A 25,075-nucleotide genomic window follows, 5' to 3' on the forward strand; every position below is an offset into this window, starting at 1 on the left:
CTCTGAGATTCTTTTGCATTTACTCTTCATTTCCCACTCACTTTTCAGCCCCCTATGATCTGGTTCTTGGCTCTCATCATTATACTGAAACAATTGCATATAGTAACATCAGACCACAGCCACTGTTATCAGCACCATTTTGAGAGTTAATAAAATTCCCTTTTCTTCCAGAGAAAACAGGACAAGCAGAATGCAGACTGTTTTTTTCCCCCCTTGGCTGCACAACCATCCCCTATAGCCATGCTCGGGATTTCATAATTTACAAATTCAACTGTCTTTTCTCATCCCCACCTTTCAAGAGCTGACTTCAGTATTTGACACTGTTGAGCACTCTGCTCCTGGAAACTCTCTCTCTCTCCTCTGGTTTTCTCGGCCTTCTACCTGCCTTTGATGGCACCTTGGGAGCCTTTAAGCATCTCCTGACCTCCCCCCACACACACACACATATCTCAATCCCAGCAATAATTATTCCTCAAATTTCTGTATTTGGTTCTCTTTTCTTCCAACTTTCTTTGGTCACTAATATTTGTTCATTACAATTATCACATCTTTTAAGTTCTTTTTTTTTTTTAAGATTATTTATTTATTTATTTATTTATTTATTTATTATTTATTTATTTTTGAGATATAGTGAGAGAGATAGAACAGGAGCAGTGGGGAGAGGGAGAAGCCCTCAGCAGGAAGCCCCACATGAGGCTTGATCCCAGATCCCAGGACCCAGGGATCATGACCGGAGTCAAAGGCAAGCTTAACCAGCTGAGCCACCCATGTGCTCCTATAGTTATTTCTTGATTTAGAGCTCCAACCCTATGTCTCTCTGAGCCTCAGGCTTTAATTTCCATTTGAGCATGAGTCACTTTCACATGGAGATCTCATTGAGTTTACCAAACTTAACATGTCTAAAACTGAATGTATCATATTCCCATAGGTTCTTTCTCAGTTGTGATGTTACCATTCTGATTACCCAGATGAAAAATCTCAGAGCTGTCTCTCACTCTTCTTCTCATATAATCTATAAACATGTCCTATTGGCCTTAATTTCTAAAAAATCTCTTAAATTCTTCTCCTTTTCATTTTGTTGGAAATATAATTTAGTTTAGTGGCTGAGAGCATGGGTGTTAAAGCCAAATCAACTGGGATGAAATCTGTTTTCCCCTACTACATAATGGTTATGAAACCTTAGAACAATGATTTGACTTCTCATCTGTCAAAACAGGAGTAATAACAACCTATCTTGGGGCAGCCCAGGTGGCTCAGTGGTTTAGTGCCGCCTTCGGCCCAGGGCCTGATCCTGAAGACCGGGGATCAAGTCCCACATCGGGCTCCCTGCATGGAGCCTGCTCCTCCCTCTGCCTGTTTCTGCCTCTCTCTCTCTCTCTCTCACTCATGAATAAATAAATAAAATCTTAAAAAAAAAAATAACCTATCTTATACAATTGCTTGAGAATTAAATAAGTTAATAAATGTACAGCGATTATTAACAATACACTCACTTAACCTGTGTCCTCTTCCTAAACACCCAGCCAAACTGTTTCCCAGGTCCATTGCATCTAAGTGGGACCATGGAATGTCAACAGAAGTACGGTGTCACTTACAATAAAGGACGGCTAAAAGAAGATTACATTTCCTTTGCTCTCTCTTCTTTTCTGAGGCAACACTGGAAACAACACATAACAATGGTGAAGTTAGATGATGGAAAGATTCTGGATCACTGCAAAAGAGCTGCCCAGGTGAGCTACCCAACCACAAACTTCTGCAGTGAGTTTTGTGTGAAAGAAAAGTAAACTTTAAAACTTTTATTGTGTTAAACCATCAAGATTTGGGTTTTTTAAATTTTTATTTTATTTTATTTTGATTTGGGTTTTTTTTTAAATAGTTGCTAGTATTATTACTCCAAACAGCATATAAATATGACTGGAAACAATGTCACAAATAGTAAGCATTCAATAAATGATAGAGATTACTATTTCTACTATCATATATTAGCTTGAGTCCAAATCATCTTTTACTTAGATTATGAAAGGACCCCGTAAAATATCAACTCTTTCTGGCTTTACTGAGTAGTTCATTTATTTAGGATATATTGTACTATCCAAGTTTTTGTAAAAAAGTATTTGTTTTGCCCACTTATATTGTTGGTAAATTCCAGAATGATTATTGTCTAGAAGCAGCAAAAGACTATTATTTTGTGATATCCATAAAGAGAAAAACAATATATATTCCATTCCTTCTTTACTGACTCAAAGAAAAGTGTAAATGATGCCAGGACTTCTACATGTTCACAAATTGCAACTTGTTTCCCACCACCTGCATCTCAGCCTCCCACATGTAGATGTCAGGTTGACTTAGAATAAAATCCTGGCTCTCTCACATCCTCTCCTTCTTCCTGAGTCTCTCCATGTATAGGATATGCTTTTATGGCCAATTCTTTGATGAAACAATATGTGCTTCCCTTGTTTCCATCAAGCCCTTAGTTTACACTTTTTAAGAGAATAGTCTTTTTTTAATATTTTCTTAATATTTATGGGACATATTTTAAATGCTATGAGTGTGCTTTTAGAGAGGTGACAGACAAAAAACGTTTGCAGGTGGGTGTCTGGGAATAAATCTAGATTTTTTTTTTAAGATTTCATTTATTTGAGAGAGAGAGAGATAGTGAGAGAGAGCATGAGCGGGGGGGGGGGGTTGTAGGTGGGTGGAAAGGGTGGAGAGAGGAAGAAGCAGGCTCCCCACTGAGAAGGGAGCCTACCGTGGCTTGATTCCACGATCCTAGGATCATGATCTGAGCTGAAGGCAGACGCTTAACTGACTGAGCCACCCAGGTGCCTCTAAATCTAGATTTTTTTATATTAATTATTACAACATACAATTCTACTTTTAGGAAGTGGAAGTCTTTTTGTTACAAACTGTGTTTTATTATTTTTTTTAAGATTTTATTTATTTATTCATGAGAGAGATATATATAGAGAGAGAGAAAGAGGCAGAGACACAGGCAGAGGAGAAGCAGGCTCCATGCAGGGAGCCTGACATGGGACTCGATCCCGGGTCTCCAGGATCACACCCCGGGCTGCAGGTGGTACTAAACCACTGGGCCACTGGGGCTGCCCCACTAAGTGTGTTTTAAAGCCAGACTTCATGCCTTTAAGTCTCACCCCCTCATCCAATCTGTTTTCTTTCTCTTCATCAATTCACCATCATATCTTATTCACTATTCCAACATTCGCTAGATGCTATCTTCTTCATCAAGTTTTTCCTTTGAAAAACAACAATATCCATAATAATAAACAATATAAATGAGTTTCTTGAGCATCTGGTATGCATCTCATTTGACCCTTACAATACCAATATGAGTTGGATTTCATTGTAATCACGTCTAACACGTAAGAAAAAGGAGGCTTTGAATAATGATGTTCCTTTTCTAGGGTCATACACCTAGTCAGGGCAGAGCAGGAGGGAATTACTTCCTGTGAAGAGCACAAACAGGTACAGCTTCAGATCTGAACTTAGCACCCGACTCTGCAGTCCAAGGGCATAAGCACCCGACGATACTGACAGCATTGTGGTATCTCTCTCTACCTATACCTAAGTATTTAATATACCTCCATGAAAACATTCACTATATTCTGCCTTATATAATAATTTTAAGCACTCCTTTGTGTTTTGTGAACTCTTTGAAGGCAGTGATGGTCGTACATAAATATTTGTTTGAACTGATAGGAAAGATACAGGGACATTCTTCTTTTAATATTTTAATTTTTATTGTATTATTTTTTTTAGAATTATGATACTGTTTGGTTTTTGTCATTGTTGTTGTTTGTTTTGTTTTTTAAGCAAAATCTATTCCCAGCACGGGGCTCCAACTCACTACTCAGATCAAGAGTCATATGCTCTACCAACTGAGCCAGCCAGGTGCCCCAGTGACATTCTTCTTTTAAATGTGTTGCTGTCTCTATTTCAGTGTGTCTTCATTGCCAAGGGAATAAAATTCTCAATTCTTTATATAATTGAAAGAGGAAGATGATTTCTTTGCCCTATCAGGTTGGTTTTACTCTTAGTGAAATAATCCATTGTACAAATGGCTTTTGTCTTGGTTATTCCATAAGGAGTCATTCTTCTAGTAGAGATTGTATCTTCTTTCTCTTTTATAACCACTTATATAGGCTGAGTGTCCCTTCAATAAGACATGCTAACTGTGCAAGCACAACACAGAATATGGCAAGCACTTTAATGGTGGTGAAATGAAATACTCCACTATCAGTACGGAGAGATGTTGCAAGGATGAGAGACTATTACTCAGTGTCTTTCAATAGTGCAAGTACATATGCCCTGGAAGCCTATGACAAAAATTAATTTCAAGTCTTTTTTCTTAGGATAAATGTTTACATTTGTATAGGCCTTACATTCTTTATCTCCTCTTTTTCTCTAGAACTTTGTGAGGTAAGGTTGTTAATAACGTTATACATACGTTTTTGTTTTGTATATATCTTAGTCTGCTAACTCGGGCAGCTATAACAAAATACCACAAACGGGGTGGCTTATAAACAACAAAGATTTATATCTCTCGTTTCTGAATACTGAAAGTCCAGCATGGTCTAGTGAGGCCTTTTTCCTGGTTGCAGACTTTTCGTTGTATCCTCACATAGCAGAAGGGAGGAGCTAGGTCTCTGGAGTCTCTCCCTCTTTTTATCAACAGCATACGAGAGAATTTAATAATCTCTTTAGTTGTTTGAATGTGATATTTTCTTTTAACATCCCTGAATGCACTGAAGGATAGGAAGTAGGGAAACCAGCCTTTGCAGTACTAAAGCTGTATATTTGAGAATTTAATAATCTCTTTAGTTGTTTGAATGTGATATTTTCTTTTAACATCCCTGAATGCACTGAAGGATAGGAAGTAGGGAAACCAGCCTTTGCAGTACTAAAGCTGTATATTTGCAGCTGCTGTCCATTCTTCAGGAATTGGTTTATATATGCCAGAAGATCTGCTTGTAGCACAAATTGTTCCACAAACCATTGTAATAGCTTCCAAATAATTTTTGATTTTTTGGCTGATGTGTGTGTGTTGTCTGACACAGCTGCCACTAGTCAAATGATACCCTCTTCGTGCCTCTACTGAATGGAGGAGCATATGTACTCCTCAATGGCTTCTCCATCAAACTGATAGTCATTGGATGATATATAGTCCATAGGTGGAAAAATGGTCCATAGTGTTGAATTATTTCTGTGTCATTTACCAGTGTATTGAAGGACATGATAAAGGATGTGAATCAATAGCCAGATGAAGAGATCCACAGGGCAAGGTATGGGGAAAGGGCACAGAGCTTCCATGCTCACTCCAGGCATGCCATTTCCCCCCCCACCTCCATGTGTTCACCAGACTGGAAGCTCCTAGGGTCTCTTATAAGGATACTAAATCAATTATGAAATACCTTCACTTTCAAGGTTAGGACTTCAACATATGAACATTCAAATATTCAGATCATAGCAATACAACATATAAATGTAAGACATTATAGAAAGCTATTATACAGCAAAATAGACAATATAAGCCATAATGTCATGCTTATTGTACAGGTGAAGAAACTGAAATTCATACAAACTATTACTTGGAAGAGGATTACACAGATAATTCAAGGCAAATCGAAGACTCCACCTCAAGTCTGATTTCAAATCTAGTAAAACCTTTCTATTTCATCTTGGCGCCCATGGCCAAGGCCTGTAACCTGGGTGTTTCTAAGCATCTGGAGGTAGTTTCATGACCTGAAGCAAGTTGCAACCTCTACAGAAATACAATTTAGGCCTGTTATATCACTAAGATGGGTCTGAGAGTTTGTAAGACTCAGATATGTGGATCTGTATTTGTGAATCCCCTTCACACCCTGTTTCATTTTTTCATTGTCAGTGCACACACTATAGAGTTCTCAACCTCAAAATTCTCTGGGCACTGACATTTCCAACATTCAGCTTCAGGAGAAGGGATGTTTATGTAATTTCAAAGACTGGTGACAAACACAACACAACTTGCCCTTTCCACAGTCCTGATGTGTGAAATTCTGTATTTAGGCTTTCTTTTTTCTTTGTAGCCTGATAATGGCAAATGCCCTTTGACACTTTAGGGTAGTGAATTTATAAGAAACATTCCTTAAAGCAGGTATGTACCAGGTGTAGAGAAAGTGTTAGGAAACAAATCAAGAGTATAGGAAGATTAACCGGTGAACCAAAAAGAGCAGATGGGGAAATTTTACAGCTTTGCTTACTATAATACATGGAATTGCATTCCCCTAAAAGATAAGGTTGAAGTCTAACCCAAGGCACTTATGAACGTGACCTTATTTGGAAATAGGGTCTTTACAGATGTAATCAAGTTAAGATGAAATCATACTGGATTGGGGTGGGCTTCAATGACTGGTGTCTTGATAAGAGAAAGGAGAGATACAGCTATAAAGACACAGAGGAGACAAAGAGAAGAAACCATGTGAAGACAGAGGGAGATGTGTGACTGATGCAGCTAAATGCCAAGGAGTATTAGCGATTGTGGGAGCCCCTGGAAGCTAGGAAGAGGGAAAGATTCTTCCCTAGAGCCTTCAAAGGGAGCATGCCAATAACTTGATCTCTGGCTTCTGGCTGCCAGAACTGTGAGAGAATAACTTTCTGTTATTCTAAACCACCTAGTTTTGGTAACTGTTATGGCAGCCTCAGGAAACTAATATACTTGCTTCTTCCCACTCCATCCTCAATTTTATGTTTCTCCTGTGGGATAATTTTGAATTTGAAATTTGATTTAATTCCATTTTACTAAATAATGTTCTCTAATTTTTGTTCCTGGGGATCCCTGGGTGGCTCAGTGGTTTAGCGCCTGCCTTTGGCCCAAGGGCGATCCTGGAGTCCCTGGATCGAGTCCCACGTTGGGCTCCTGGCATGGAGCCTGCTTCTCCCTCTGCCTGGGTCTCTGCCTCTCTCTCTCTCTCTCTCTATCATAAATAAATAAATAAATCTTAAAAAAAATTTTTATTTGTTCCCAAAATATGTCATGCAATCCTATCTCTCCATTCTTTCATCAATGGGCCATGCCATCCCCACTTCCCCACACCCCACACCCCTCCATGAAGCCTGTGAATGTTCACATCTGCCCCATAAAGAAGAAAACTACTCCCCTAACGCTCTTTTGTCTAATGGAAATTTGCACTCTTTATACTCGTGTGAGTGGCAAAAATCATTTTACCTACACTATACATTCATCTGCAGAGACTCCCCCCAGACCCCCAGACCCAGCCAAATGGGTCTCTGTTCCTCCGCCAAGCACTGGAGAACCTTGTCATAGCCTCGGGGAGGGACGAAAGGGGGGGTGTAAAGGGGGGGGGGGCTGGGAGCAGCCTGAAAACAATGGCCAACTCTCAAGGGCAATCAAATGCCATAGCAACACCATAACACCACCTAGTTATTGCGAGATTATTAAGGTTTTAAGTTAAATTTACACAGTGGCCAGGGAACTCAGTGGTGGGATAATGAGCCTTGTAGTATCTACTTTAGCTCAAGGTTTCTTATTCTGGGAGCTAGTCTTTCCTTAAGTATCCCCAGCCCTTGCCTAACACAGTGCCTGGAACATGAAGAAGCCCCAAAGCTAGTGGATGGTGGTCACTGGGGTTCTCGTAGTGGCCCCTCCAGAAAGAAAGACAGAAAAACTCCCATCCGCTGGATTAGTTTTTCCTTCACGAGCTGCGACCCAAAAGTAGCGCTACCGCCGCTGCATGACTCTATCCGCGGCGATTATCCTAAAGGCCTGACAACACCCTGCGGATGAATGTTCTGAAGAACTGTCACAAGCAGGAAGGCGATTGAGGACCTCGCAGAAGGTCTTAAAGATGTTCGGGATCCACCGGACACGAGTCGGTTAGGATGCAGCAGTCCCGCTTCAGCCTGCGGAGAGGTTTCAGCGTAAACGAGACGGCTCCGAGGCGTCCATACATGAGATCCCCTTCCCCGCGCCGCACGCCGGGCTCCAGGCCGCGCCGGCATCGCCTCCAGATGCTCGGGCCTGCCCGGGGCCCCGGACCCGCCCGCCCCCGCCCTCGGGGCTCCGCGGGGCGCCCACGCGTCCGGCCGCCCCCCGGCCTGCGCCCCTCGGCTGCGGGGAGGGGCGGGAGCCGGGCGGGGCGGGGCGGCGAGGCCGGGCGGGGCGCGCGGGGCGCGCGGGGCGGGGGGCGCACGGGGGCCCCCAGCAGCGCGGGCTTCCCCCGCCCCCGGCGGCGACCCCACCTCCCGCCCCCGCTGCGTGCGCGCCGGTGTCCGTCGGTCTGTCTTCTCTCTCGACGTCAGTGGGAATTTCCAGCCAGGAAGTGAGAGAGTGAGCGAGAGAGGCCGAGAGAGAAGTGCACCCGCGAGCCGGGGCAGGAAGAGGAGGTTTCGCCACCGGCGCGGCCGGCGACGCGCTGACAGCTTCCCCTGCCCTTCCCGTCGGTCGGGCCTCCTCCTCCTTCTCCTCCTTCTCCTCCTCCGCCGCCGCCGCCGCCGCCCCAAGCCCCGCGCCCCAAGCCCCGCCGCCGCCGCCGCCGCCGCCGCCGCCGCCCCTGCTCCGACAGCGCCCGGCGCAGCCCAGGCCGGAGCCGCCGCGGCCCGGCCACCGCGCGCCCTGCGCCTCCCTCGGCCCGCGCTGCGGACATGGCGCGGCGCTGAGCGGCCCGGCCCGGCCCGGCCCGGAGACACCGCCCGCCCGCCCGCCAGCCCCGGCCCCGGCCGCCGCTCCTGCCTTCGCCCGCCCGCAGGCCCGCGCCGGCCCGGAGGGGAGCCCGCAGGGGAGCCCGCAGGGGAGCCCGCAGGCGCGGGGAGGCCGAGCGCGGACTCGCCGCCAGGGTAAGCCGAACTCGGGCCAGCGGGGGCCCCGCCGGGGACGTGTGGCCCGCGTCCCGCCACCTCCCGCCCCGCACCCCCTGCGCTGCTCGGACTTCCTCATTCCCGCGCTGGCCGCGGGGCTGGAGCCGACGCGGGACCCGGGTGACCGCGCTGGAGAGGCGCGGGGGACCGGCCCGGGGCAGAGGCGCGCCGCGACCCGGGACCCCGGGACCCCGGGACCCCGGGACCGCGGGCCGCGGCCGCCCTCCCCGCCCTCCCCGCCCGCGTCCCAGCGCCCGCCGGCAGCGGGAACCCGAGGGGAACGCTCGCATTTGCAAACTTTTTAATTTTTTTTAAGGTTCGCCCCCACCTCCACCCGCTCCCGCCGGGTGGCCGGAGGGTGTCGAGGTGCGCTTCGGAGAGGGGAAGGTGGTTGGTGCAGTGCTGAACCAGATTTCACCTAAGGGCGGTCCATGAAATGAAAGCAGAAGTGTGTGTCAGTCCTCTGGACTGGGAAAGCCCTCCCAGCCCCCCCGGTTGGAGAGAACAGCCTCATTCCTTCATCTCCCACTTCAAAAAGAAGCCCCCACTTCACTCACACACACACACACACACACACGCACACGCGCGCACACGCTGACCAGCCAGGACGGAATATATTCACCTACTAGAGGATCTGTATCTTCGTTTTCAAAAACCAAGGAGGGCCTGGTACTGATCCTACACAGCCTGGCATTTGAGAAAAGAAACGATCTACTTAGAGCACTTTTTAAACACTGATTATGTAAAACACTGGGACTGCACGTCTCAACGCCACGATGTATCATGCATGACCTCTAAAACAAAAACAATGCGATAGACAAAGACTATTTTAAATACAAGTTTTCTTATGGTCTTTAAAAATAGATACCAGTGTAGAAGTTCGCCCTGATTTATTTATTGGCCTGTTCTGAAATCTGGATGGGACTTGATGATACAGTGCTTAATTAGGTTTAAGACCTTTTCATGGACTTTGCCAAGTAAGGTTTTTCAGCATTGCAGCTTATTAAATGACTATATTTAACTTAAAGGCTTTGTTATAAGGCCCATAATCGGGGAAAATGACTATAGTATTACTAAAACCTTTAATAAACTCTGGAGTACAAATGTTCTATAAACTGATGGTCTTTGGTAAACAGCGAAGTTTGGGATCAAGAGGCTCAGTGCTTGTTTTTCTAGCAAACATCTCAGCAGAATATTTTTGAGTAGTTTAAATTGCATAGCGTTTGTTAAAACTCAAAGGGAGTCTTGATTAACCAGAACTTCTTAGCTGAAGTATGTTGTTTTCCTAATTTTAATATTGTGCTTTCTAGAGATAAACCAGTTTACTGTTTGATGCACTAAAGAAATGTAAATAAAGTATTTTTTGAGCTTATGAGCTTGGGAAGACAGGAGATACAGAGATTTGTTTCCTGTAGCATTTTACGTTTATCATGTAATTAAGTTGCTAAGGGGAGTTGAACATGTAAGTGGAAACATGAAATCTCCTGAAATTATTCATCCATATTGATATACCTGCAACTCTCAATGCCCTCTGGAGCTTGTTTAGATAAAATGTCTTCCTGGGCCACAGCCTTCTGGACAAATGTGAACACAAAGAAAGGCTCATTATGTGTAGATTTAATGCTGGCACTGAAATACTGTTTGCTGTGGATAGTAAATCACTTCCAATCTGTTTGAAAGACTTTTTAAGGGAAATGTAATCCAGTTAGGTGTTGGTGGGTTTGAAAATTATGGTTTGAAAGTCTGTTATCTTTATTTTCAGATTTCGACTTGATCTTATGTTCTGCAGCTGGCATTCAGATGGGCTGAATAAACACCTTGTTTTTCAAACCCAGTTAGTAAATACTGGAGTATACATACAAAAATAGTCGTTCCCCTTTGTAAGCACTACTTTGATCTTTGCACTTCCTTCTTATTTCTACCTCTTAAACAAGTTCATCTGAGATGACTGAGTTGCCGTTGGTAAAAAAAAAAAAAAAGCTCAGTCTGAAATAGGCAGAATGTTAGATTTGTGATCATATTCCTCCTATTTCCCTTGTCCTGTTCTTGGAACAAACTGAAGCTAGTTTAAGAAACTAATTCTTAGGCAGGTTGTTTTTATTACTGCTTTCGGACTTCCAGATAATTGATGAAGTAAGCTACTAGCTTGCCTTTCAGGGATTGCTCACTGTGGTAAGATAGAAGGTCTAGATAAAGAATTGGCAGCTGCAGGAATCTTGGACTATCATTCAATCAGCAAGATTTTTTTTTTTTTTTTTTTTTTTTTTTTACCTAATTTATGAGAGGTATTCCCCTGTTCAGAAGAGGTGAAAGTTCTGGCTTCTGAGGGGGGAAGTGGTTACTTCATAACCTTCAATTAGTTTGAACTTGGAAGAAGTAATAACAGTATTGACATTTTAAAATAATAAGTTAAAAAATACGACTTTCCAGATGGATTCTTGATAAAGTAGTGAAAATACCTTTTTCTTCTGAGAACATGTTAGTAGATATGCTCTTCTGAGCACAGAGATGACTGCAGTAGAATGTGTATCTGGAAATGCAGAGTAGTTTAACCAATAGAGTAAATATTGAGATTATGCTATTCTAGTCTACAGATTGAACAGGAATCATATTATCAGGAATGGATGTATAAGAGTCAATGGCTATGCAAATTAGTAGGGAGATTGTTTGTTTTATTGGTTTTCTGTTTATTGTATGAATCATATAAGGTGGCCTGATTGTTAACATTGTAAGAACAGAAGGAAGAGGAGGAGGAAAAGAATTTTAGTGTCATAGGACACTTTAAAATGTCTTACTCATAGATCTACATTTATGTCTGATTAGAGTTAATTGACAACTGCTTCTTGATGACCAGTAAACTACACTTCAGTGTAGAAGCAGTTTGTGCTGCTTTCTGGGAATTAATTCTCGTTTGCATTCTTGCACCTCCCACAAATCCTGAACTCCACTGTAGTGTTCTTAGAGGTGAGCAGCTAAACCGTCAGAAGCACATATACCCCTATGAGTTGACCCTGTCATTTCTAGGAGGACCTTGAGGATTTTCAAGAACTAGAAGCATTCAGCCTTAGGAAGGAATGTTTAGACTTGTGACACAGTCCTACAAGTTAGTTTGGCTCCTTGACTTTTTTTTTTTTTTAAACAATAAAGATTAATATTTCAAGCCATATAATTTGGTAGAGTTAGTAGAGTAACATAACTGAGACTGTTTGTGATATTTCATTCATGAGTCTCTAGTGTCTCACTATTGGAAAAAAAAAATAGCATTCTTCTCATGATGATAAACTTGCTTTGTACCTTTGGTCTCTGCTATATTTGAGAGAGTGTTCCTGGGTACAAATTACAGAGCTGTCTTTTATATTTTGGTTGAGGTTGACAGACCTACCCTTGAAAATCAACTAATAGTTTAGAAATAAGTTGTGAAATAATATTTTATTGCTTCACTACAGATAATTTAAAGCCTAACAGTTTTATTTTATTTTTTTAAAGATTTTATTTATTTATTCATGAGAGACACACACACAGAGAGAGAGAGAGAGAGAGAGAAAGGCAGAGACACAGGCAGAGAGGGAAGCAGGCTCCATGCAGGGAGCCTGACTTGGGACTCCATCCTGCGACTCCAGGATCAGGCGGTGGGCTGAACGCGGTGCTAAACTGCTGAGCCACCTGGGCTGCCCAGGCCTAACAGTTTTACATAAAAGTAGTATAAGATGTCATTTGTTAAAGATTACAGAATCTTTAAGAGTAGATTATGAATTAAAATATTTAGAGTGTTAATTATAAAAATATCATTGCATTATAAATCTTAAAAAGAAATCAATTAATTATTTTCCTTATTTTTCTGTAACTCATAGATTTAATTATCAGTAGTACAGGTTTCATGAACTGCTTTAATTTGCTGCCTATTTTTGAAGTTAGAATAATGAAATGGATTACAAATTGGCTTATTACTTTATATTTCACCATTAGGCCAAAAATCTTACAACTGGCTTTTATTCTGACCCATACTTTCAATAGATACTCAAGTTCTTTAAATGGTGAAAAAAGATTCTGACTAGTAGAGCTTTAAAGAAGAATATAAAGACTATATGGCCTATTCTAATTATTTTTTAAGATAATAGAAAGGAGAAGAAAAGAACTATCTGAAAGAATAAAAATCCTATAGTTCCAGCCAAAAAGAGATCATATCTAATTTACACTGACAAAGAAATATCTGACATTCAGCATTGTATTTGTTGGTACCTAGTAGGTCATCAATAACTATTTTTTGAGTGAAGGAATGGCATAAGTTTTCTTTGTTCAAAAATAAGACAGCTGTTTTCTGCAAGGAACAAAAATTACACTATTTTGCCTTGCCTTTAGGGAAGAAAGAAACCAAAATCTAGTTATGGCTTCCTAGATATTATATTCTTATCTAAAGATTACTTGAAGTTTACTAGAACAAGGAGCTTAATAAAAAGTACCCAGTGCCTTTCAAAAGGAAAGCATTTCATTCTGAAAGGGAGTTTATGAACTGGAAAAGAAAATGGCTTTTAGTTTCCAGGTTTTAGAGGCACTTATGAAGCAGGGTAATAAAGTAATTGAAATGATAAAAGGTGCCTAAGCAAGTAAATAAATTTGACTTTTTTGGCTACTCTAGAATTTCTCCATTGAAACTGTAATTTCAACATTAGTATCTAAAAAAGGAAACAATGCTACATGCACTTCTTTGTAATCCAAAGCTTTGTTAAAGCCTATCTAAATTAATCAATTAAAAAGTAAAAACAAAATAAGTTAAGCCATCCAGAATTAAATACTTACCACCTATAAAAAACTGAGGGGAAATAGTTACTAGCAGGAAATCTTAGGAAGAAGCAGGCAGTTAGTAAGGTTTATTGTATTTTCCACTTTCATACTTTAGTGATTTTGCAATACCCAGGACCTCCTCATGTCAGGGTTTGGCTGATTATTTTTCACTTGTAGCATTTTCAGAAAACTGTCCTTAAAACTCTAAATCTAACCATGTATTGTCTGTGGACACAATTTATGAAATCTACCATCCAGACCAGAAAAGAATACAATGCCAGCACTCCCAGTCCTGGTGTCCTGACCCCAGGGAGAGTTAGAACCATTTTATTGGAAATTGCTGATTTTGGTCCACTGTGTTTTGCTGCCCACCTAATTCTGGTTCTGACACTCACCTGTCTTTGAATCACTTACCAACATACTTTCAGGTTTTAAAAATTAAATTTAAAAGTTGTTTACAAATATTGATATGTGTAATCATTTTTATTGTTGCCAACAAACTGCAAAAGAAACTAAATGTTTACTTATATGTAAGTCCACTGTAAAGCTGTTATTGTTGAAAACTACTCCCAGCAGCAATTTGTAAGTTAAAATAATAAAATAATCCAACTACCTTGCCTGAAGTTTCCCTGCAAGAAGTTGCAGAGAAGGATACATTCTGCTGTGTTCCATTACATAATCAGCTCAGTCTACAGCTCCTAGGCATAAAGAGAAGCATAAACAAAAACACAAAACTAATGTCCTTAGGTTTACTGTATTAGTCAAAAATCTATGGACAATTCATATATTCCATCCTGAAAAATAAAGCTCTGGATTTTTCTTAGGTTTAAGGCTTTTGATATGAGTATTTGTAGGCAAGTGTCTTTTTTCTAACTTCAACTAAAAAAATACAAAACCTGCATAAAGTTAAACACACCTCTATAGAAAGCATTTAACATTTAAAAACATTCAGTTGCTATAATGAATTTTGTCAATATAGCAGTCATTTAAAAAACTTGTTATTATTGTTTATCATGTGATTTGGACTGAACATATTACACTTTATTTCAATGTCAGGACATATCTCTCCCTCCAGAAGTCAGTTTTTATCTCCAGAAATCAATTCTAACATATATCAAGCATGAAAGAAGAAAAAAATGATGACGGACTCCCTAATCAGTCTACCTGCCTATTGGTCCTGTGTCCACACCTGCAATTCATTCAAATAGTGAGAAGAAGTTACTTGATTGTCTTAGAAAATATGCCTTCCAAGACACGAATTTTAGGAATGGAGAGAATGACTATTTTTTTAATGTTTTAACTTGAATTCCTCAAATCTTATTGATAGTTGAAGAATTTGTCTGCTAGTTCTTAATTATAAGGTTGTTTTTTTAGGATTTAAGCATTTATTGGTGTTTGATCATTAAGACCTGGTTTATAAACTTCAATATTTTTTTTTTCTTTTAAATAGGGGCTAGGTATAGTGGTGAGGTGAAAGGAAAAGAATCCCTTACAATTTATAGCATTTTGTGTAATGCTTTCTCAATAATATAAGCATTTTCATGGCTTAGAAAGTTAAAGGTAATACAAAAAGGTTGGAAGGAGTATGAATGGCTGTTTATACAGAGGAAATTTAGAGTAGGAAGAAACATGAAGAAGATAAAGAATAAAAATTAAACTAGATTTAAAAAAAAATAAACTGGATGTTTTCAGTTCTGTTGGATATTCAGAGAAGTACTTGAGGGAATACACAAAACCATTGGTTTATATAAAATTAAAATTTAATATAGAATCTAGGCAGTCAAAAAGAATATATAAATATATATATATATATATATATATATATTTTTTTTTTTTAATGGAGGGGGTGTGCAGTGGGGCAAAGGGAGAGAGAGAGGGCATCTTAAGCAGGCTCCATGTCCAGTACGGAGCTTGATGCAGGGCTGGATCTCACAACCTGGAGATCATGACCTGAGCCAAAATCAAGAGTCAGATGCTTAAGCAGCTGAGCCACCCAGGTGCCTAGAAAAGATTATTTTATAAAATGTATTCACACTGCTGATTTCAAGCGAACCAGGAAGCCTAGGAAAATACTTTTTGTTGGAGATGGATAAAATGAACCAAAACCAGAGCGAATCCCATACTATATTATTTAATTCATTCATTATGAAGTTAACATATAGTAAGGTATGTAAGTTAAGTATTTGTGTGTATGTGTGTGTTTTAAACCTATAAGTCTCAAAGATTTGGTCACAATCAAGGATAATGAAAGCATAGGTAAGGACTTAGTGGGAGTGTTCTCTATAAAATTAGATCTTGAACTTTATTACTGACTTGAATATGAACAAGAAAAATAACCTAGAAAATGAATCAGAATTCCAGAGAAAAGAATAAATTCTCTGTACCATGGATGAGAAGGAGAGGCCATAATGAAAAGAGAGATTGAAAAAGAACATTTTTATAGGCATTCATCTGCGGATTATCCTATTTTTGATTAATTGAAAACAATGGTTATTTCCCCTTCATTCCTAAAATATTTTAGAAATCAGTTGTGATTAAGGAAACCTCAGTACACCTGGTAAATTTAAAAGCATGTGTTTAACAATTAAATGTATTTCCTTGCTCTCATGTCATGATATAGCATTCATTTGATAAAATATCTTTATGGTTTCTCTTCATGTCTTTACCCAATTTCCCATTTTAGTCATTTAAATGAATTTAACAAGCACATCTTAGAACATCTTAATAGTTCCTATTTTGAAACATTACCTAAACAATAATTTAGCTCAAGTTCTTTTTATGATAGTCAGGGAAAGTATCCCATTTCTCTTAGAAAGTCTACTGTAATAGCCAAATAGGAATTAGAAAGGTAGTCCAGTCCTGTGTTGAAAAAGATGGATGATTTGGGGGGCAGTTGTGCTATATTTACTAAATATTTGTTAAACTGAAGGAACCCGGTCATTCAAGGCAAGCCACAGAAAATAATTTTATTGCTGAGCCACTTAAATATCTTCATATAGATATCCCCATCAGTATGTCAGTATCAAATTTAGCGTCATCCTCATTTACCAAATTGCAACCTCCCAGCCCAACACACACATTAAGAAATGAAGTTTTTAGGAACACCTGGATGGCTCAGTGGTTGAGCATCTGCCTTTGGCTCAGGTGGTGATCCTGGGATTGAGTCTCGCATCAGGCTCCCCACAGGGAGCCTGCCTCTCCCTCTGCCTATGTCTCTGCCTGTCTCTGTGTCTCTCATGAATAAATAAATAAAATCTTAAAAAGAAAAAAAGAAATGCAGATGTTAGCCCACTGTGATCCATTCAGTAGTTTCCTAATGCCAGAAATCTAGGAAACTATTCTTCATGCATACTCACTTATCTCCTCCAATCATCAAGTTCTGTTAATTCAGCCTCTTCCTCATACCCAGAATCCATCCCTTCCTCGCTGAATTTATAACTTTCATTTTTGCATTGTCTCCTGATTCATTCATTATCTCCTTCTATTCCATCTTTCATTCCAGCATAAAGGTCAGCTTTCTAAAGTACAAGTCTGATCATGTCATAATCTTTATATATTTTTTTAAGATTTTATTTATTTATTCATAAGAGACACAGAGAGAGAGAGGCAGAAACACAGGCAGAGGGAGAAGCAGGCTCCATGCAGGGAGCCCGATGTGGGACTTGATCCCCGGTCTCCAGGATCACACCCCGGGCTGCAGGTGGCGGCTAAACCCACTGTGCCACCGGGGCTGCCCCTGTCATAATCTTTATATTTCTGAAATGAATCTCTTGTTGTCTTCACAAGCTGATTCTGCACAGCTCACCTCCCACTCTTGCTCTTCACCAATCCCCTATTTCTCAAATCATCCACATCAATTTTCATTTCCTTATCCATTATGTTTTCTCATTTTCAATGCCTCTGCATACACATTCCCTATGTGAGGAGTGTCCTTTCCTCCCTAGCCAACTACTCAACCTTCAGAGGTGGTTCAGACATCCTTTCTCTCTCTCTTCTATCCATTCTCCCTGACGTCTCCATGAAGAGTTATGTGCCCCCCAATCCGTGTTCTCTTGACTTCTTATGTTTTCGAGACAGAAAATATCTTGAGGGCAGGTATTTCATCTTACTTTTTCTTTGCATAGCACCCGGTAAGTTTGCTAAATGAGTAAGTAAATAACTAGATGGAATGTCAGCAGATATTGACTAGGTAGCTATTGATTAAGCTCTGTGGCTCTGGGCAAACTAACTTCTCTGGGTCTCATTTTCTCTGTGTATAAAAATGAAAGGGTTAGACTAAACCATCTAGTTCTAAAATTATTTGTTTCTTTGATAGAGTAGTAGTATTTGGAAGACTTGAGATTTTCTTGCTTTATTGAGACAGGTCACCTTAAGAAAAATGTATGTGGGAAGGTACAAAGACAATTTTTGTCATTATGATAATATAAGGAACTGTTCATTTTGGGGTTATTAGTTATCATTTATGGTCTCAGTCTAGTTTCTTTCTGGCTTCAGGTGTTTCTGGGGTTGCATCTTTTGCTTAATAATTAATCTCTGCTATGAACTTACATTCATATTTCTCCAAAGAAATTGAAGACAAGCTGGATACAGAAATTGAATATAAAATTCAGTATTTTAATTCTAAATGGGTTCAACTTCTCATTCATTATAGCTATAGTTAGAGGAGGAAAAAAGGAAAATGATGGTATTGTGAGTTCAGTGTGTCAGAACAAGAACATAATGTCTAAAATAGACAAATGAAGAAAAAAGACATAAACATAGTATTTGGAAATAGGAAACAACACCCAGGAAAACCAAAAAGAGAGTTAAAAGTGTTAAAAAGTTAGTCACTCTGAAAAGCAGGATTGGAGATGAGAGGTAAGGTAGGGGAATCTTTGCTTTCTTATAGGAGATCGTCTATGTTTGCATAGTAGGATTTCTTTTTTAGCCATTGTTCATTTGAATATATGTTGGGTCCTTTACATGTGCCAGGTACTAGACATTGGAAAACTGAACAAGACAGAAATCCATAATTTCGCAGAGCTTAGATCATGTCATGTTTTCAGTTTTAAAATTTTTCTGTTTACATTAGCCTTTTTTAAATTGAAGAATCACATAAGTAAAAGATTGCATTAATCATAAGACTACAGCTTTAATGATTTACCTCAAAGTGAATCTTAGGTGGTGCTCTAGAAAGAATGTTACCAGTACCCTGAAAAACCTATTTCTGTCCCTTCATGTTCAGGACCGTCTACCCTACTTCACTGTCATATAAAAGGTTTCACTGGGGGTGCCCAGGTGGCTCAGCCATTGTGTGTCTGCCTTTGGCTCAGGTCAGGGTCCCAGGATCCTGGGGTTGAACCCCACATAGTTTCCCTGCACAGACGGGAGCTTGCTTCTCCCTCTCACTCTACCCCTCCCCCTGCTTGTTTGGTCTCTCTCTGTCAAATAAATAAATAAATATCTTACAAAATATAAAAATAAAAGGTTTCACTAATGACTTTTGGACCTTATGCATGTTGAGTCCATAAGTCCACGTAGAAGTTCATCTACATAAAATTGAGAATTGACTGAATAAATTCATTGCTCCAAGGTGCTAATAATGAGCTTCACACAAGTATGAACTTGTGGTTAAAAGCCCTTAGGTCAGTTCACTTGAGACTTTAATCACTAAACAAAATATGTTAGTAAAAATATAAAACAAATCACACTTTCATGTTAATTTGTCATTTTTGAGTGTGAGTAAATTAACTCACACTTTATTCTACTATTCTTTATTGCCCAGCAGTCAAGGTCACTGACAAAGAGTCACGGGAGAAAGAAGTATTCACATCAGACCATATCAGACATGGAAGAGAATGTAGTTCATTTTTTTCTTCCTGTTCACTTTATACATTCACATCTGCATAAATTGAAGGATTTATCTCTGTGAATGGTCAATGTGGAAATGCCTTCATAACTAAATTAAGGACTGAAATTTCCCATATCAGGCCTGATTTTGATGCTTACAAATCATCATTTATGTGTATGTGCAATTGGAAGGTCACCGTTGTGCTTATTTCTTCAAGGAAATGCTTTTCTTCCTCCAGACCAATTGTCACCATATCTGTAGAACCAAGCAAGTATTGATGATTCACATAATTAATCCTTTTCATTTAAAACATAAAGGAGCCCCCCCCCCCCCCAGCTGCCGTGCGGGTGAGGAGCGTGAGGCGGCAGCTGGGGGTGGGGGGCGGCTCATGGCAGCTAGGCGAATTGCACAGGAGACTTTTGATGCTGTATTGCAAGAAAAAGCTAACCAATATCACATGGACCCCAGTGGTGAGGCTGTAGGTGAAGCTCTTCAGTTTAAAGCTCAAGATCTTCTAAGGACAGTCCCAAGAGCAAGAGCAGATATGTATGATGACATTCCTAGTGACAGCAGATACACTCTGGCTGGATCTATAGCCCACCCTCGAGACACTGGGAGAGAAAGCTTGAGAGGTGATGTATTTCCAGGACCTTCCTTCAGATCAAGCAATCCTTCTGTAAGTGAAGACAACTACATTCGCAAAGAGTGTGGCCAGGATCTGGAGTTTTCCCACCCTGATTCCCGAGACCAAGTTTTTGGCCACCGGAAATTGGGACATTTCCGTTCTCAGGATTGGAAATTTGCACTCCGTGGCTCTTGGGAACAAGACTTTGGCCACCCCGTTTCTCAAGAATCCCCTTTGTCACAGGAGTGTAATTTTGGTCCTTCTGCACTGCTTGGGGACTTTGGTTCCTCTAGGCTGATTGAGAAAGAGTGTTTGAAGAAAAAAAGTCGGGATTACAACGTGGACCGTCCAGGGGACACAGACTCTGTGCTCAGGGGCAGTGGCCAAGTCCAGGGCAGAGGCTGAGGTCTAAACATTGTTGACCAGGAAGGGACCCTTTTAGGAAAGGGAGAGACTCAGGGCTTGCTCCCATCTAAAGGGGGAGTTGGTAAACTTGTCACACTAAGAAGTGTGAGCACGAAGAACGTACCCACTGTAAATCATATTACTCCCAAAACTCAGGGCACCAACCAAATCCAGAAAACCACCTCAAGTCCTGATGTGACCCTGGGGACAAACCCAGGAACAGAAGATATCCAGTTTCCCACTCAGATCCCTTTGGGGCTCAATCTGAAGGATATTCGGCTTCCCAGAAGAAAGATGAGCTTCGACCTCATAGATAAGTCTGATGTTTTTTCAAGATTTGGGATATCAAATGGGCAGGATTCCACACCATAAAAGATGATGTTAAATTTTCTCAGCTTTTCCAGACGCTCTTTGAACTCGAAACCAAAACCTGTGCTAAAATGCTCGCTTCATTCAAATGCTCCTTAAAACCAGAGCACAGAAATTTTTACTTTTTTACGATCAAATTTTTAAAGCACTCTGCTTTGAAAACACCCAGAGTTGATAATGAGTTTTTAAACATGCTTTTAGACAAAGGTGCTGTGAAGACCAAAAATTGCTTTTTTGAAATCATAAAGCATTTTGACAAGTACATAATGAGGCTTCAAGACGGCCTTCTGAAGTGTCACACCCCTGCTCATGGCTTGCAATGCCTATGAGCTGAGTGTCAAGATGAAAACCCTCAGTAACCCCCTGGACTTGGCTGTTGCCCTGGAGACCACCAATTCTCTCTGCCAGAAGTCTTTAGCCCTTTTGGGACAGACTTTCTCCTTGGCCTCTTCTTTCCAGCAAGAGAAAATCTTAGAAGCTGTTGGCTTCCAAGATATAGCTCCCTCTCCTGCTGCATTTCCAAATTTTGAGGACTCTACTCTGTTTGGGAGAGAATACATCGATCACCTGAAGGCCTGGCTGGTCACCAGTGGGTGTCCACTTCAGGTCAAGAAAGCTGAACCTGAGCCTACCCAAGATGAGGAGAAAGTTGTTCCTCCTACCAAACCCAAAATTCAGGCCAAGTCTCCGAGTGGTCTCAATGATGCTGTCCCCCAGCGAGCAGATCACAAGGTGGTGGACACCATCGATCAGCTGGTCCCACTCGCATTGTCAGAGGCAGCCTATCTCCCAAAGAGAGAGCTCTTCTCAAGGAGGACCCTGCTTACTGGTTTTTGTCTGATGACAGTAGTCTGGAGTATAAATACTACAAATTGAAGCTGGCAGAAATGCAGCGGATGAGCCACACCTTGCCAGGAGCAGATCAAAAGCCAATAGCAGCAGAATGTGGGGTCTGGGCCATGCTGTATGCTTGGACAATCCGGAGCCTCAAGAAGAGGCTCCTCCCAGGCCTCCAGCGGGAGCTGCTCCACACTCAAGGGCTTCTGGGCTGGAAGGTGAGGAAAGCAACCACTGGAACCCAGACCCTCCTCTCCTCAAGCACCAGACTGAAACACCATGGCCGGCAGGCTCCAGGTTCATTGCAGGGAAAGCTGTCCCAGCCAGATGGAAATGATACTGTCAAGGACTGCCCACCTGACCCAGTTGGACCCTCTCTTGGGGACCCCAGCCCAGAAGTCTTGGGCGTATCCCCCAAGCCAGCAGGAGCGGAAGTCTCTGAAGCTCCTCAATCCTCCTCTCCCTGCCCATCTGCTGACGTTGACATGAAGACAATGGAGACTGCAGAGAAACTGGCCAGATTTGTTGCTCAGATGGGACCAGAAATTGAACAATTCAGCGTAGAAAACAGTACTGACAACCCTGACTTGTGGTTTCTCCATGACCAAAATAGTTCAGCCTTCAAATTCTATCGAAAGAAAGTATTTGAACTATGCCATCAATTTGTTTTACATCATCTCCACTGAACCTCCACACCAGTGAGAGCACTGATTCTCAAGAGAGCCTCCTTGATCCCATGGAAGGGGAAGGAGAGTTTGAAGATGAGCCCCCTCAGCATGAGGCTGAGTTGGAAAGCCCAGAGGTGATGCCTGAGGAGGATGATGAAGACGAGGAAGATGAGGATGAGGAGGGGACCGAAGAGGCCTCCACTCCTAGAGGGGCCTCCAGGCAACCAGGAGGGGCTGCCAAGTCCGAGGGCTATAAGGGCAGCCCCCCTCCCCCCCATGGCCTCCCGAGCGAGGCAGCCGAAGATGGCCCGGCGGGTGCACCTGCCCTATCACAGGCCACCTCAGGGGCCTGCTTCCCTCGGAAGAGGGTCAGTAGCAAGTCCTTGAAGGTTGGCATGATTCCGGCTCCAGAGAGGCTGTGTCTCATCCAGGAACCCAAAGTTCATGAACCAGTTCGAATTGCCTACGACAGACCTCGGGGTTGTCCCATGTCCAAAAAGAAGAAACCCAAGGATTTTGATTTCGCCCAGCAGAAGCTGACCGACAAGAACCTGGGGTTCCAGATGCTGCAGAAGATGGGCTGGAAGGAGGGCCACGGCCTGGGCTCCTGTGGGAAGGGCATCAGGGAGCCCGTCAGCATGGGAACTGCATCGGAAGGGGAAGCGTTAGGTGCTGACGGGCAGGAGCACAAGGAAGACACGTGTTCCGTCAAAGGATGATGCAGATGTACAGACACAAATGGGCCAACAAATAGTTCCAGGGACTCTTCCATGAGGACAACAGGCATCCAGAAAGTGCTAACTCACCACTTTGGGTGCTTACTGTCTCTGGCTTGTTTCCATCACTGGAAATCATATAGAGAATTTTAGCATTTTTGGTCCTTGGTAAAACCTAGAAGACATTTGTGATGTTACAAAATGGAAGTTTTTGGGGTTTTTTTTTCTTTTTTATTAATCTAAGAAGTTGTGAATGTTGTTAATCATTTAGCAGTTACAATAAATGTAGAGGAAACCCCCCTAAATAAATAAATAAATAAATAAATAAATAAATAAATAAATAAATAATAAAGGATATACTTTTATCAATATGTGAAGATTAATAAAAATGAAAATCCAAATTGAAGTTGCCATACTCAAGAGAACGTGATCATTTTTTCTATATCTGATTAAAATAATATTAATCTCTAATTCATAATTTTTGATATCTACTTCTTCTTTGATCTGAAAATACAAATTCTCCAAAATGGTGTTCAAGACAAAGGCCAGAGATGATATTAAAATTTGGTTGTACTCCATTTTTTTAAATTAAGTCTTAATTTTTTAGAGCAGTTTAAGGTTTACAACAAAATGAGGGTAAGGTACAAAGATTTCCCATACATCCCTGCCCCTGTATATGCATAGTCTCCCTGTTATCAGCATCTCCCATCGGAGTGGTACATTTGTTGCAGTTGATGAACCTACAATGACACATTGTAAGCACCCGAAGTCCATAGTTTGTATATGGTTCATTCTTTATGTTGTGTGTTCTGTGGTCTTGGACAAATGTACAATGACATGTATCCATCATTATGATATCATACAAGAGTATTTTCACTGCCCTAAAAATCCTCTGTGTTCCACTTATTCATTCCTCACTCCCTACCCCCACCATCACACTTCATTTTTAGCGAAGAAATCTATAGTAAATCAAACCTCTTTCTGATGCCATCTAAATGAAAGACTTCAAACCTTGAGAAAACTTATTGAATTGGTTTTTATGTGGAAGTGGAAGTCAGCAATATCTCATAAGTGACTTTAGTTATAACATGTAAGGTTTTATCTAATTTACTATAATCTTTAGAGAACTTCTATAGCTATACAAATTTAGATTCACCATATTTTATTCTATACTATTAACAAAAATTTACTTAGAATGGAATCTGCCATTTAATATATATCACATTTAATTATAAAATGATTAGAAAATGTTCAAAACATCTCTTTGATCCTATAAACTTTAATCATCTATGATTAAGAATACAAGCGTAGGCAAAGTTTGATACTTATGGAACACATTAGAATACATTCTGATCTTTTTAAAGAAAATCCCTGTCCTCCATGGTTGCAGTGGACATGATACAGCAAGAATTTATATGCTGCTCTCACACAGGGAAAGAGGTTATGTTTACTATGTTTTATTGATTTTAAGAGGTATGTTCCCCTCCTCCCCCAGTTTAACATCTTGACTTAACTATATGCGTTTGAGAATTTTCTAGGTATCTCTCTGTTATTGGTTTCTAATTTAATTTCAAGATACCTATTATTGGTTTCTAATTTAATTTCATTGTGTTTAGATAACATATCTGTATCCTTTCACCTCTTTGAAATTTATTGAGACTTGTTTTATGGTCTGACATATGGTCTGTCTTCGTGAATGTTTCATGTACACTTGAAAAGAATGTGTCTTCCACAGTCATTGGAGTGTTCTATACATGCACTTAGTTTTAATGATGACGTTCCTACATTTTCTATATCTTTACTATATATCTTTACTACTGAATATGATGTTCTATTGATTTGCTTTCATCAGTTACTGAGAGAGGAGTGTTAAAAATGTTAACTATAATTGTAGATATTTGTTTCTTCCTTTAATTCTGACACTTTTGCTTCTTGTATTTTGAAGCTCTGAATATATGCATACACGTTAAGA

At 40.9% G+C, this 25,075-nt stretch overlaps 1 protein-coding gene, 1 long non-coding RNA gene and 1 pseudogene across 5 annotated transcripts in view; 2 read left to right on the plus strand and 1 right to left on the minus strand.

Moving 5' to 3' along the window:
* LOC144303771 (uncharacterized) overlaps positions 1-9,641 on the minus strand; it is a 32,703-nt gene extending 23,062 nt beyond the window's left edge. The window contains exon 1 of the long non-coding RNA XR_013370757.1: positions 9,498-9,641. This is a non-coding gene — a long non-coding RNA (uncharacterized LOC144303771). The remainder of the gene's footprint in view (positions 1-9,497) is intronic.
* NFKB1 (nuclear factor kappa B subunit 1) overlaps positions 7,918-25,075 on the plus strand; it is a 119,158-nt gene continuing 102,000 nt past the window's right edge. For 2 of the 4 annotated variants that reach the window (XM_077882142.1, XM_077882144.1), the window contains exon 1: positions 8,706-8,850. The gene's annotated coding sequence lies outside the window, so the exon portion shown is untranslated. Of the gene's footprint in view, positions 7,936-8,705; positions 8,851-25,075 lie in introns of those variants that run through there. The other 2 variants (XM_077882143.1, XM_077882145.1) reach the window with 2 other exon arrangements.
* On the plus strand, positions 19,872-23,395 carry LOC144303768 (SURP and G-patch domain-containing protein 2 pseudogene; annotated as a pseudogene).

The sequence above is a fragment of the Canis aureus genome, chromosome 33 (assembly GCF_053574225.1).
Source record: "Canis aureus isolate CA01 chromosome 33, VMU_Caureus_v.1.0, whole genome shotgun sequence".
NCBI classification, from domain to species: Eukaryota; Metazoa; Chordata; class Mammalia; order Carnivora; family Canidae; genus Canis; species Canis aureus.